The sequence below is a fragment of the Chenopodium album genome, chromosome 12 (genome assembly GCF_948465745.1).
Source record: "Chenopodium album chromosome 12, dcCheAlbu1.1, whole genome shotgun sequence".
Classification (NCBI taxonomy): domain Eukaryota; kingdom Viridiplantae; phylum Streptophyta; class Magnoliopsida; order Caryophyllales; family Amaranthaceae; genus Chenopodium; species Chenopodium album.
Genome location: NC_137845.1, coordinates 6,845,472 through 6,858,724, shown reverse-complemented (window position 1 = coordinate 6,858,724; position 13,253 = coordinate 6,845,472). Strand labels below are relative to the sequence as shown.

At 29.5% G+C, this 13,253-nt stretch overlaps 1 non-coding gene across 1 annotated transcript; it reads right to left on the bottom strand.

Annotated features, from left to right (window-relative positions):
- Positions 1-2,777: 2,777 nt before the first annotated feature.
- Positions 2,778-2,861, bottom strand: TRNAL-CAA (transfer RNA leucine (anticodon CAA)). Its single transcript has one exon. It is a non-coding gene; the product is annotated as a tRNA-Leu (tRNA).
- Between the last annotated feature and the right edge of the window lie 10,392 nt (positions 2,862-13,253).

The window sequence follows — 13,253 nt, the reverse complement described above, 5'->3', positions numbered from 1 at the left end:
ACATTGTTGAGTGAAAATGAGACTTTTTTTTAGGGATGGTATAATCTCAGATATACTTTAGAAATTTTTTATTGATGTTTAGGAAGTGTATTGTTTTGTATATGTACAATTATACTGTGGGTTCTCTTGACTAATGCCGTCAACAATGAGCTTCTTAAGCCTTGAGCACACCATGTTAGACGGTTACGAAGTATTATTAATTGGATGACTTGTTGTACATTTGAAATTTTGATTGCCTAAATTTGGTCCAACTACATATATTATTATTATATATACATTAATTAGACATTAAATATACTTCATAAAATGGAATTAAATTGAGAATTTATGACAAAATCACACACAGATTGATGTAATTAATGTTAATTTGTCCTCAATATTTTCTTTTTTTAGCTTCTTATACATAGTTTTTATAGGGCTATGTTTATCATTAACCAATAATGAAATACACTATACACGTACACCACATTTACCTCTTTAATTTTTGGTTGTTACATAAACTTTGAAATTTGAATCATACAAAGTAATTAATCAATACATCGACTTAATTTCTATTTACCAAAACACTAAACATCAACCTGAGGTTGAGGTTGAGGTTGAGCATCAAGCAAACCTTGATACTGATCTTAAATGGGAGCTCTAAGCATACCGTGCAAGCAAACAACCGTGGCCATAATCACAAGCAAGCACATCGAATAAATCCATTGAAGCCCATAACAGAATTGTAAAATAGTGAATATCATGATATTCAAAACAACTAAAATACTATGGGATTTAGGGCTCACAAAAATGAAGTGAGGGGGCTCATCAATATCAGAACGGTCCGAATGAATGCACATCTTGTAGAAGTAGAAGCACGCTAGAGTAGTGGCTATTATGATATACATTAGCGGACCTACGATGATGCTTGCGTTGAAGTTGTAGAAAATGATGAGTAAGTAGTTGACTTGGAAGTGAGTTAAGTTTTGTTGCAGCCGACTTATGGCGTCGAGGGGAGAGGCTGGAAGAGAGAATGAATGCCTGTCCCAAAATTCCTGCCATGATGGATATACTGATAGACGTTGTTTTATCGCCGATAGTCACCGTTGGAATTGTCACTCGATGTCTCTGGTGTTAACGGTGTCATTGTTGAATGTTTGAAATGAGATTGTTTTTTTTAAGGGAGATAGTGTATAATCTCAGAGATGCATTAGAAATTTTCCGATGTTTAGGAAGTGCATTGTAGTGTATGTATACAAATACTTTTGGTCCGCTTCACTAATGTTGTCATTGTCAATCATGAACTGCTTGAGCCTACCTTGAGTATACCATGTTAGACTATATTATTACGAGTATAAATTAGAAGACTTGTACATTTGAAATTTTGATTGCCTAAATTAAATTTGGTCAAACTATTATGTAAGTGGTTTGGCTATATTTGCATAACCTTTTCAATATATGTTTCAGAATTTTTGAAGAAAACTTTATCCTAATTGAATTCATTTTATTTTGCTTATTTAATATATATCATGTACAAAAATGGAATGAGTATCGATGAATTAGATTCGTCAGAGGTAAAGAGATGAACTAAAGACTAAAAAACGGATGAGTGACATTAGATTCCTATTCTTTTTATGCAACATTGTAACAAAACATTTTTTTAAAAAAATGTAATGAAATAGATATACGAATTTATCTAATATCCGGCCAATTGCCTATAATTGTTTTATTTGGTCATATCAAATATGACAACCAATCATTTGGTCATATCAAATATGACCAACCAAATGCATGATCATAATCACAATACTATAGTGTATAGGTTCAGAACATTGTTAAAAACAACATTAAATAATGTCTTTTATTTTTCACAAAGACATTGCATGTATCGCCGTAGTATATACATGGGACAAATTAACCAAATCTCATAGCTTGGGAAAGATTTAAATTGACTTGGCTAACCAGGTCATACATACAAGGGCACTGTGAAAGGTTAAAATTGACTTGGCCATTCAGGTCATACATACAAGGCACATAATATGTGCTGGTGCATAAAAACATTTGTGTCAATTTATAAATAGAGCAGCAAGAAAAATATTAAACAGCAGGTCGTTGTTGAGCACCAAGTAAAGCAGGTTCATCATAAATAGGAGCCCTAAGCACAACAACGACGGTGACGAATACAGACCACCCTAGCAGCATAGCCATAGCACGCGCTATAACGAAGGGTAAAGCAGTGACGACAAGTTATCTAACGTATCGAGTAATTTTTTTGTAAAACCTTCCTTTTTTTCTAGCTTTTGTCGGACAATCACTATTATTCAAACATGTCGACTTGTTATTAGTTATGACTTGTGAGATATTGAGATAAATGGAGTACATCGTTCTCTTTTTTTTTTTTTAGCAAATTAACATTATTTCTCCATGAGATCAATTCTAAGCTGAGAGTAGAATAAGTACAATAAGTTGATTGATTCCAAACTTATTATATTTTGTCATTTTGATAATTTGATTTTCATTATTACTTGCCAGCTAATTAAATTGATTAATTCAATTTCAATTTTAGCATGGTATAAGAAGTCCACAAAATGAACATAACTCGGAGTATAGGAGTGTACCATATAAGGTGCCACTCTTCGTAGTTGCACTCTCGGCGATGTCAGCCTCGTCGCAAGCAGCGGGTGACACCTTACAACACACATTAAATTATTTGGCAACCACTCGTGATCAGTCTCTCTTAAAGTTAAATAAACGAAATAGGTTTAATGCAACGTTAAAAAAAAAAAGATTGTCGAAAATGTTAGAAGTGGGATTTGAACCCACGCCCTCATTAGAGGACCAGAACTTGAGTCTGGCGCCTTAGACCACTCGGCCATCCTGACTTACTGTTCATTAATTATTTTCATTAATGACATCCTCATTCAATTCAAAACAACATCAACATTCATCAAATCATCGTTTTTTGAGAATGCCTTTAGCTCATAATCTTTTATTTTTATTTATTTTTCTTTTTTGATAATTTATTTTAGATGACTTAATAAATAATTTAATTTATTACTCCTTAGTTTATTTTTTATTGCAGCAAAACGGTGATAGGCAATAGACATCCAGTCACTATTTATACTTTTATCTATTTAAAAAGTGTTCTTAAAAATTTCTATATATCACGTGTGCCTATTGACTCTTTTACTTGAACCTACATACAATAATATTGAGGAGTAGCACCTTCATAATAATGGTATGTAGCTATTATTGTCAATTTGTCATAAATGACTAGAATAATTGTTACAGTAGAAATAAAGATTTTAATTTACTAGAGAACGGCAAGGTGACTTAAAATCCATTGATACTGGATACTTTTTTTATGACTTAATTACATGATCATCAAGTTATTGACGTAAACCAAGACATCAACTTGTTTAAGCTTCGATTAATTGGACAATTCTTAGGAAATTGAATCTCATTTCACCATGACATCAATTCTAGCCAAGATGCAAGTAGGATAATGAGTACGATGATTAAGTTGAGTGATTCCAAACTTAATTTTTGATTTGATGATCGATGTGACTGGCTAAATAGATCAATTCAATGTCAATTCTATCATGTTATAAAAAGTCCACTAAAATGACCAAATAAAACAATCGTATCTTCTTTGGGCTGCTTGTTGTCAAATTAGATTCTAAGAAAATTTTCATTAAATTAGATAAAAATGACATAAAAGATGAATATAGTTCAAATTTTGAATTAATTTTTTTTAATTGACATAAAAATTTGAATTAAATTATAAGGAGTATGTACATACTTCCTTCGTTTCAAAAAAAAATTACAGCAGTGTGAGTAAAAATGTGAATTCTTTGGTCAACCCGCTGTAATTTTTATGAAACAAAAAACACCAAATTGGTATAATAAAATTTTTACTTTCATGTATCTGAAAATATCTCATACATACATATATACACAATCATTGTATATATAGATCATATAGAGCGACTTCTAAAACATTCACCCGAAGTTGATCGTAAAAATTCTAGTATAGTCGTCGACTACGAACGACTACAATAAGAGACTAAATCTGAACTATTGGTATTTATTTATTTAATCCTAACCATCCAATTCAACACCTATGCTACACAGTCATCAAGAGCTTGTTTGGTTATTAGATAATTTTTTTACACGCATGAAATTAATTTTTTTATTAAAATAAAAAATAAAATTAAAAAAAGCAAATTTTAAACATGTCATTTTCAACCTTAAATCTTCTTTCACATTAAAATTGAAATCTTCAACCTTCATCTTCATCCTTAAACGTTCTAATTGATTGTTCATCCTTAAACCTTCATCCTTCATCTAAAACTTGTCCATAATAATTACGAAAAGTATATATGAAACCAATAAATTAATTAATTTATCTGTATTAAAGAATATCAATCACTTATTATATATTATGGTTTTGTGTTAACTTATGATTAGTCATGTGATTTACAGATTAATAAGTTATCGTTGAATGTTAAGAATTAATTTTCTAATTTATCTTTATCTTATAATTTTGAAAATACTCTTATGATTTTGTATTTAAATTTTTCTTTATCTTATAATTTTGAAAATACTCTTATGATTTTGTATTTAAATTTGATAAATCATATGAATTTGTGAGTAATCATCCACCATTGTTGAATGTTGAAACTTTGGGCATAATTTTAGGTTGAAGACAACTAAAAAAAAATTTAAAAAAAAAAAAACTTTTTTTTTGAAAATAGAGAGGTTATTTAGGCAGGCAATATTTGATAAAATCTTTTCATATATATATTATTTAATTATTTTAATAAATAATTAGAAAATTAGAAAATAAAAGGATATATATTATTACTAAATAATATCATTGACTAATTGATATTATTTCACCATGATTTATTCTGATTTATTCTCTCAAATATGTATATATTGACTCATATATTTATAATTTATTATAAAATAATGTTATATTTTTCCCCATTAAACATATGTGTTAAAGCTGCTGAGCACGGGCCATGTTGAGTCATATCACTCATATAGGCTAATTAGTTTTTGCGTCCAAATGTAGTACATACAATACGCATTGGCCATTAGGCTATTATGGCTAATTAGTTTTGGGGTAATGGGGTCCAAATCAAATGTAGTACTCCGTACATGCATTCGCAGTAAAGAGTTTTTTTTTTTTTCTTCTTCTTCTTCTTCTCTTCTTTCTTTCATTTAATGCTTTTTTTTTTTTTTTTTTTGACAAGAATTTAATGCTTATTTTCAGGTGTATGGTTAATTGGTTAGAGCAACTTCAATGGCAAGCTAATTGTCAAATTAGCTTGTCATGCCACATAAGTTTTCAAGCTAATTATCTTTGTAGCTAGTTTGAGCCCCAATGGCTAGCTATTAGCTTATTATTTAAATTATTAATTTATTATTTTTATCTTAATTACTAATTAACTTTTAGCATTTTCTATTTGGCAAGTTTTTTTCAAGCAAATTAGCTTGGCAAAGCTAATTTGCTAGACTAAGCTAATTGCATATTTTTACTCCAATGGTCAAGCTAGTAGTTAGAGATTATTTAAAATTGCTAGCAAGTCCCTAGCTACAACCATTGGAGTTGCTCTTATTACATTTACAATGTACCGAGCAAAAAATGACACAAAGTAAAATGTTTTAAAAAAATATTTAATCTAGTGATTAATGTTGTTAAAAAAATATAACAACAATTTTAGATGAATGATATGAAGAATATTTTGTAATCATATCAAATCTTCATAAATAAACCAATCTAATTTATCGACAAAAATGATACTCAAAAAGTGATACGGAGTATATGTCGTGTAACACGATGATATATATATATATATATATATATATATATATATATATATATATATATAAGGAATGATTCCAGAATAATATAGGTTTTTTTATTTTCCTTTTTTCTGTTTGAGACTACCTAGTAATTGTTTGCGACAGCCTAATAATAATTGTTAATATGCATCAATCAATTACATTATACTAAAGGCGAACCTGGAGAGACACTTCGCAATATAACGTAAAGAGTTTTTCCTCCAAAATAACTTACTAAAAAAGACCTTATTTTTATGTTTGTATCTAAATTTTGACTTTTGATTTGTACAAAATCTAAAAAAACTTCTTTATTTATCACATTGCCCATTATAACTTCTTTACATATTTAATTATTTTCTTTCACATATATATCATAATTTTTTTTGAAACAAAATATTTCATACTTTTTTTTTTTTTTTGAAGAAATACATTTCATACAGTTTAATACTGAGGGTCTGTTCACATTTACTTAATTTCAGTTCAGTTCAGTTCAACTCTAATCAGTTCAGTTCAGCTCCAATCAGTTCAATTCAGTTCAGTTCAACTCTTAATTTTCTTCTCTCATAAAATATTCATTTCAGCTCAATTCAGTTCAGTTCAGTTCAGTTCAGTTCAGTTCAGTTCGGTAAATGTGAACAGACTCTGAATTATACTTTTTTGATAAAATTTATTATCATTATAATTATTTGAAAATTGTGCATTGCACAGGGTTTAATCTAGTTACATATATTTTCTAGATGTGTTCATGTATACATAACATCAAATTTTCTACAATTAAAAATCATCGTGATCTGATTAGCTTATGAAACAATGGTCAGACGTGCTTCAAAAAAAAAAAGGTCAGATGTAAGGACCAATAAGGGATGAACAATATTATTAAAATTTAATTAGACAGTCTCAATGTTAGTTAGTCCTAAAAAGTATTGTTTAGTCACAATAAAGAATATTTGAATGTTGTTACAATTTAATTAGGTAGTCTCAATAAAGTATTATTGATACCCAATGAAAAGTAGTTGAAGTTTATTACAATATACTAGGCAATTCCAATTAAGTATTATATAGTCCAATAAAAAGTAATTGAAGGTTATTAAAATTAAATTAGGCAGTCCCAACTAAGTATTATTGTAGAGTCCTAATAATAAGAATATTTGAGTTTTCAAAAAAAAAAAAAAATAATAAGAATATTTGAAGGTTATCAAAATTAAATAAGGTAGTCCCAATTAAGTATTATAGAGTCTAATAAAAAAAATAGTTGAAGCTAATAAGGTTATTATAATCAAATTAGGTAGTCCCAACGAAGTATTATAGAGTCCCAATAAAGAATATTTGAAAGTTATATATTACAATCAAATTAGGTAGTCTCAATTAGGTACTCCCTTTGTTCTTTTTATTATTGTAATTATTATAATTATAATTATAATAATAATAATAATTATTTTTTATATTCCCATTTACTATTCATATATAAAATGAAGTAGTAAGTTGAAAATGTGTTTCTATATATTTTTACTTGTTATTTAGGAGAGATAAGGCATTTATAAACATTGGTATATTATCATATATAGAGTTTTGTGTGGGCTATGTGGTGACGTAAGATCAATGATAAAAATGAAAAAAACTGTATTGTATGTAAGAACAATAATGGGTAAGAGGGTATATAAAAAAAATGAACATAGCTAAACGGAATATAAGAAGATAAAAAAAGAATGGAGGGAATGATATGTAGTCCCGATTAAGAATATTTGAAGGTTATTACAATCAACTAAGGTAATCTCAATCAAGTATTATAAAGTCTCAATAAAAAAAATAATGGAAGGTTTTTTTAATCAATTAGGCAGTTCCAATTAAGCATTATAGAGTCCAAAAAAAAATAGAAAGGATATTACAATCAAATTAGGCAATCCTAATTAAGTGTTATGGAGTTTAATAAAAAAATAGTTGAAGCTTATATTATAATCAGATTAGACAGTCTAAGTATTGTAGAGTCCTAATATAGAATATTTGAAAGTTATTAAAATCAAATTAAGCAGTCCCAATAATTAAGTATTACAGAGTCCAATAAAAAATACTAGGCAGTCCCAATAATTAAGTATTATAAAGTCTAGTAATTGAAGATTATTATTACAATCAAATTAGGCGGACCCAACTAATTATTGTAGAGTCCCAATACAGAAAATTTAAAGTTATTACAATTAAACTAGACAATTCCATTTAAGTACTTCCTTCGTTTCTTTATACATAGAGTTTTGTGTAGGCTATGTGGTGACGACATAAGTGTTTTAAGTGATTTTTTTTTTAACCATATATAAAAGGAATAAATGATAAGTGGGAAGAAAAAAAAATGAACATAGCAAAGCGGAATATGAGAAGATGATAAGAACGAAGGGAGTATATATTGTGTAATTCCTATTAAGAATATTTGAAGGTTATTACAATCAAATATCGTATTCTTTTTTCATGGTTATTCTTCAAATTGTTTTTGATTCAATTTAATCTTTGGTTTTTTTTGGGACTACCTGTAATTGTTTAGGAGTTTAGGACGATTTAATTATAATTTTTTTTTTTTTGTTATATAATATATTAATATGTATACACATGTTTTGGTGAAGAACATTGTTGGTATTAAATTGATAAGAACATTTGAACATTAAATCATTACCATCATTGTATTTAACAATTAATTTAATTTAACAAGGCCGAGTGTCATATTGTTGGAAAATGACAAAAATACAATTTAAGATCAAACCCCTCTTAATTTCATCATACCCTAACAAGGTGGGGATACCTACCCATAATATAGGACCACCCAATAAACAAGATAAAAAATAAAAAAAAGACTCACTTTTTAACACTTTTACTTATATTTATAAATTATTATTCAACCTGCCTAAATAAAATTTTGGTGCTTTTTCAATGTGGCTGGCCATAACGTGTGGCCGCGAGTCCGCGACTAGTTACTTATTTAGGGGTTACTTAAATAAGGGTTACTTAGTCGGACAAGATTACTTAATTAATTATTTTGGGGTTACTTAGTCGATTAACGCATTTTTGCCGGAATTACTTATTTAAGGGTTACTCAGACAGTCACGGTTTACTTATTCTAAATTTTCTCAATCGGTTAGCGCCTTTTCTGTGTGAGAGTAATCCGTGACCGACCGAATAACCCATGACCTACCAATTAATACTTTTATATGTTTCTGAAAAATGTGGGATTGATGTAAGTAAGTAATAATTTCAAGTGAAGTTTATTTAATATTAAGTTTGAAGATGAATGTTGATATATGAACGTTGCAATTTTTTTTTGTATTTGAGATATTTTTTTACAACGACACCAACTACCAAGGTTGAGTTTTGATTATTTGTTTTTGTCTTGTTTCGATTTTATCTTTATTTATTAACATAATTGAAACAATTAAATATAGAAAAAGATTATTGGTAGTATATATAGTTGCATTTGCACAGTCGAACAATGATTTTTAGATAACGGAGGTATTATAAACAATAAATCCACCATATAAACATTATAGAAATGGTAATAATTTAATTTAATTTAGATATTCTTTTGAAATTAATTTTATTTAGTTTTATAGATGGCCGTATTAATTAAAAAATTTACATATAGCAATAATTAAATACAAGTAATTATTTTTCAAAAAAAAAATACAAGTAACTATGCTTAAAAAAAAAAAAACGCAAAAAATACGCTAGTAATAAAAAATGAAAAAAAAAATAAAAAAAAAAACAAGTAACTACGCTAGTACTCACACGAATACTAGTACTTGTTATTTTTTTTTGTTTGAAAGCCAAAATCTTATCAATATAAGTGCTACGTATGATGCTTTAGATTTTTTTTTTTTTTTTTTAATTTTTTTTAAGGACTATGACAGCTTAGTTAGGCAAAATATATTCTATAAGTATTTAGCAAATCTGTATTAATATTTTGATTAGTTAACAAAATATATACTTAGTATATTTGAGATTTTTTTTTATTGAAAAGATTCATCCTTTATATTAAGTACTTTTATATATATTTATTAACATAATAAAACCACCTATAACAAATCACGCCCAAAAAAAGAAAAATGGAAATCAGTTAGATTTATCTTTATTTTTATTTTAATTAATTTTCAACCTAAAATCATGCTCATCTAACTTCAACATTCAACAATGGCTTCTTAAAAAAAAAAAAAATTCAAAAATGGCGGATAAGTATTCACGAATTCATATGACTATTTTAAATTATACTAAAAATCATTTCAATTATTCTAAATTGATCCCGAAAGATATAATCCATAGTTTTTCAATCGAATTTTTTATTCACATAGTTAAATTGATACATATTCTGAAATAAAAAATTAAAGCATAAATGTGATGATTAAACATTAATCTTATAGATTCTATATGTAATTTGGTATTTTTTGGATAAATAATGAAGATTGGAGGTTGAAGGTAGAGTGTCCATTAAAATAGATCAACAAATAGGTGCACCATGAAGATGGATGAAGCTATCAAAATGAGGATGAAAGTATACAAATGAATTTTGTCAATTGTTTATTTTGGATGATTTTCGTCAATTTTATAATTATGAGTGATTATTTATAAATTATAATATTATAACTTGGAAAAAATTATTTACCCTCTAAAAATAATGAACCAAACAACCCTTTGCTGACTGGGTGTTGACTGGTCGCTGACTTGTCATAACTTAAATGATGTGTTGTTTCAAATTTCTTTTAAAAAAAGTTTCGACGACTAAGATTAAGCAATAAAAAATATCGACGGTTGAGATTTAGTCTGTTATTGTAGTCGACTATAGTCGTCCGTAGTCGACCGGTAGAATCATCCAGTTGATCGAGGTCGAGGTTAAGGTTGAAGATGAGCATAAAGTAATCCTTGATATTGATCATAAATAGGAGCTCTAATCACGCTGTGCAAACAAACAACTACGGCACAAATCGCAGGAAAGACCAAAAGATCAATCCAAGCGTGTGCGATCACAAATGATGTAAGTATAATTACGAGGAGCAGCCCAAGAACGATACGATAGTCCACGGCAGAACCGGAGCATTTCACGTAGAGGGAGTAACACGTATAGGTTACAACGTTGAGGATGATAAACAGAATAAAATGGAATGGACAGAGGCTGAATCCAAGGTATATAAAGGTAATGATATGGACGAAATTAAAGTAGTTACCTAGGAAGTGAGGTATGTTTTGTTTTAGACGAATTGTGGCATCGAGGAGGGAGACGGGGAGAGAAAATGTATGGATGTCGAAGAATTCCCGCCATGGTGGTTTCATTGGTGATCTGGCGGCCGGGTTGTTGCCCGACGATTGTGCTGTTGACATCGTCGAGAGATTTATTTGGAAGTCAGGACTTTACCTTGGTACCTAGTACCCTTTGCACTATGTCTATGTCATGACTGTGTACGACATGTTAATTAGACGACTTTTAGGGGCTGTATGGTAAGAAATATGGAAATGGAATGGAAAGGATTTTGATAAGAAGGGAAAACGGTAATCAAAAGTGTTACTTTTATTTATTGTTTGGTATTATTATTATTTATTTATTGAAGTAGGAGAGCTAGCTTTGTTGGAAACGGTAATTGTTTCCTTGGGTGTTTGAGCGGAAACGAATTGGAGTGATCTGTTACCACAAAGTAATGGTATTTGTTTCCCCACATCACAAACCAAACAGCAAGTAACAACAACTATTACACGAATCCGTTTCTTTGATTGAAAAATGCCATACCAAACACCCCCTTAGTATCGAGGGGATAATAATCTATTACGAGTACTTTATCAATAACTATATACTATAGTACAGGTATATAATTGATATTAATTTGATATGAAAGTATCTCCTTTTTCCATCCTTATCAAAGAAAAATCAAAGAAACAAAATTATGTAGCACTTCATATTCCAACTATAATTTAATGACAATTTCAAAGACTATAAAGCCTAACAAAGCTTGAAGTCACTCAAGTTGTCACCAGAGCATAATATTTACTACTCCATATGTTGAATTAATGTAATGAGTAAATTTCATAATTATTCATTATTAGAAGTACATCCTTCCCCTTATTAGTTGCCCTGGCCTATACGTATTGTATGTAATGTCGTTCTAAAAAAATATCCCATCTTGTTTCTAATTATGGGAATAAAACACGGCTTTACATACTGTTACATAAAAATACATTTGACTCCATTACTTTTGTCTTTTATCAACTACTTCAGTCAAACAAAGTAAAAAACGCCTTGGGGCCAATCGATTGGGAACGTAGAGAGTAAAAAATAACATCCTCACCAAATTGATGTTGAAGATGAGGTTGAGCATCATTAGGTAAACCGTCACATTCAAAGGTATCAACTCTAAACACGGCGTGCAAACAAACAACGGAGGAGGAAAAGACGACGAAAAGTACTAGAGGAAACCAAGCTTGTGTATGAACAAACGTTGAAAAAGTTAGCAATACGAGTAGTACAAGAAAAAGAGGGGAGCGAGTCTTTATGTATAAGGCGGCGAAAAGCAAGGTAGCTATAGTGGCGAAGTAGAGGGTGGAGGTGACGGTAGAGTCTGAAAAGGTGTAACATTGGTAGTTTATTTGTAACATGAAGATTATAAGGACAACGTTAAGATAGTTGAGTTCAAAGTGAGCTAGGTTTTGTTTAAGCCGAGTAGTGGCCTCGAGTTGAGAGAAGGGGATAGAGAGTGTGTGGATGCCAAAGAATTCCCGCCATGGCGGTAGAGTTGGTGTCGCGGTGGTGGTGTCACACGACGGCGCCTCCGCCTTAGGTGGTGACATTGTTGAGACAAATAGTTAAGGAGGGTCTTTAAAGGAGTTGGAAATGTTAGGAGTTTTTTTTGTGAGATTAAAATTGTTGGTTTAAGGGATATATATAAATGTATACTACATTAGTCCTACTTGTAGTACGCACCCTTACTGACTAATCAATGTTTGGCGCACCCTATTTTGGATTATTAGTGTGCAGTCTTTTCGGAATTACTCGGTAGGATACTTCCTTATAAATTAAATAAATAACAACAAACATTTGTAAAACGTTATAAATAATTAATTTATTAGTGAAAAAGAAGGTTATACGACAATTTCTATATATGGTACTATGGTAGTGGTCAATCACATGGGGTTGCTAACCTTTAAATCATTTTTTTTTTTTTTTTTTATTTTGAAGCCAACCTTTAAATCAATTAATCTAATGAGTACTATTTTTGTACAAGTAATTAGTAATATAGACATATAGTAGAGGTTGATAATGTCTTCTGAGTGCAGAGTAGGGATGATTGGATCTGATGTAATGAGGTCGGGTCGGGTCAACTTTTAAAGTTGAGTCATGCAAAAAATTATTTTGTCCATGCTAGTCTAAATCTGAATTGAATATTTTTCGGATCGAGTTAGAC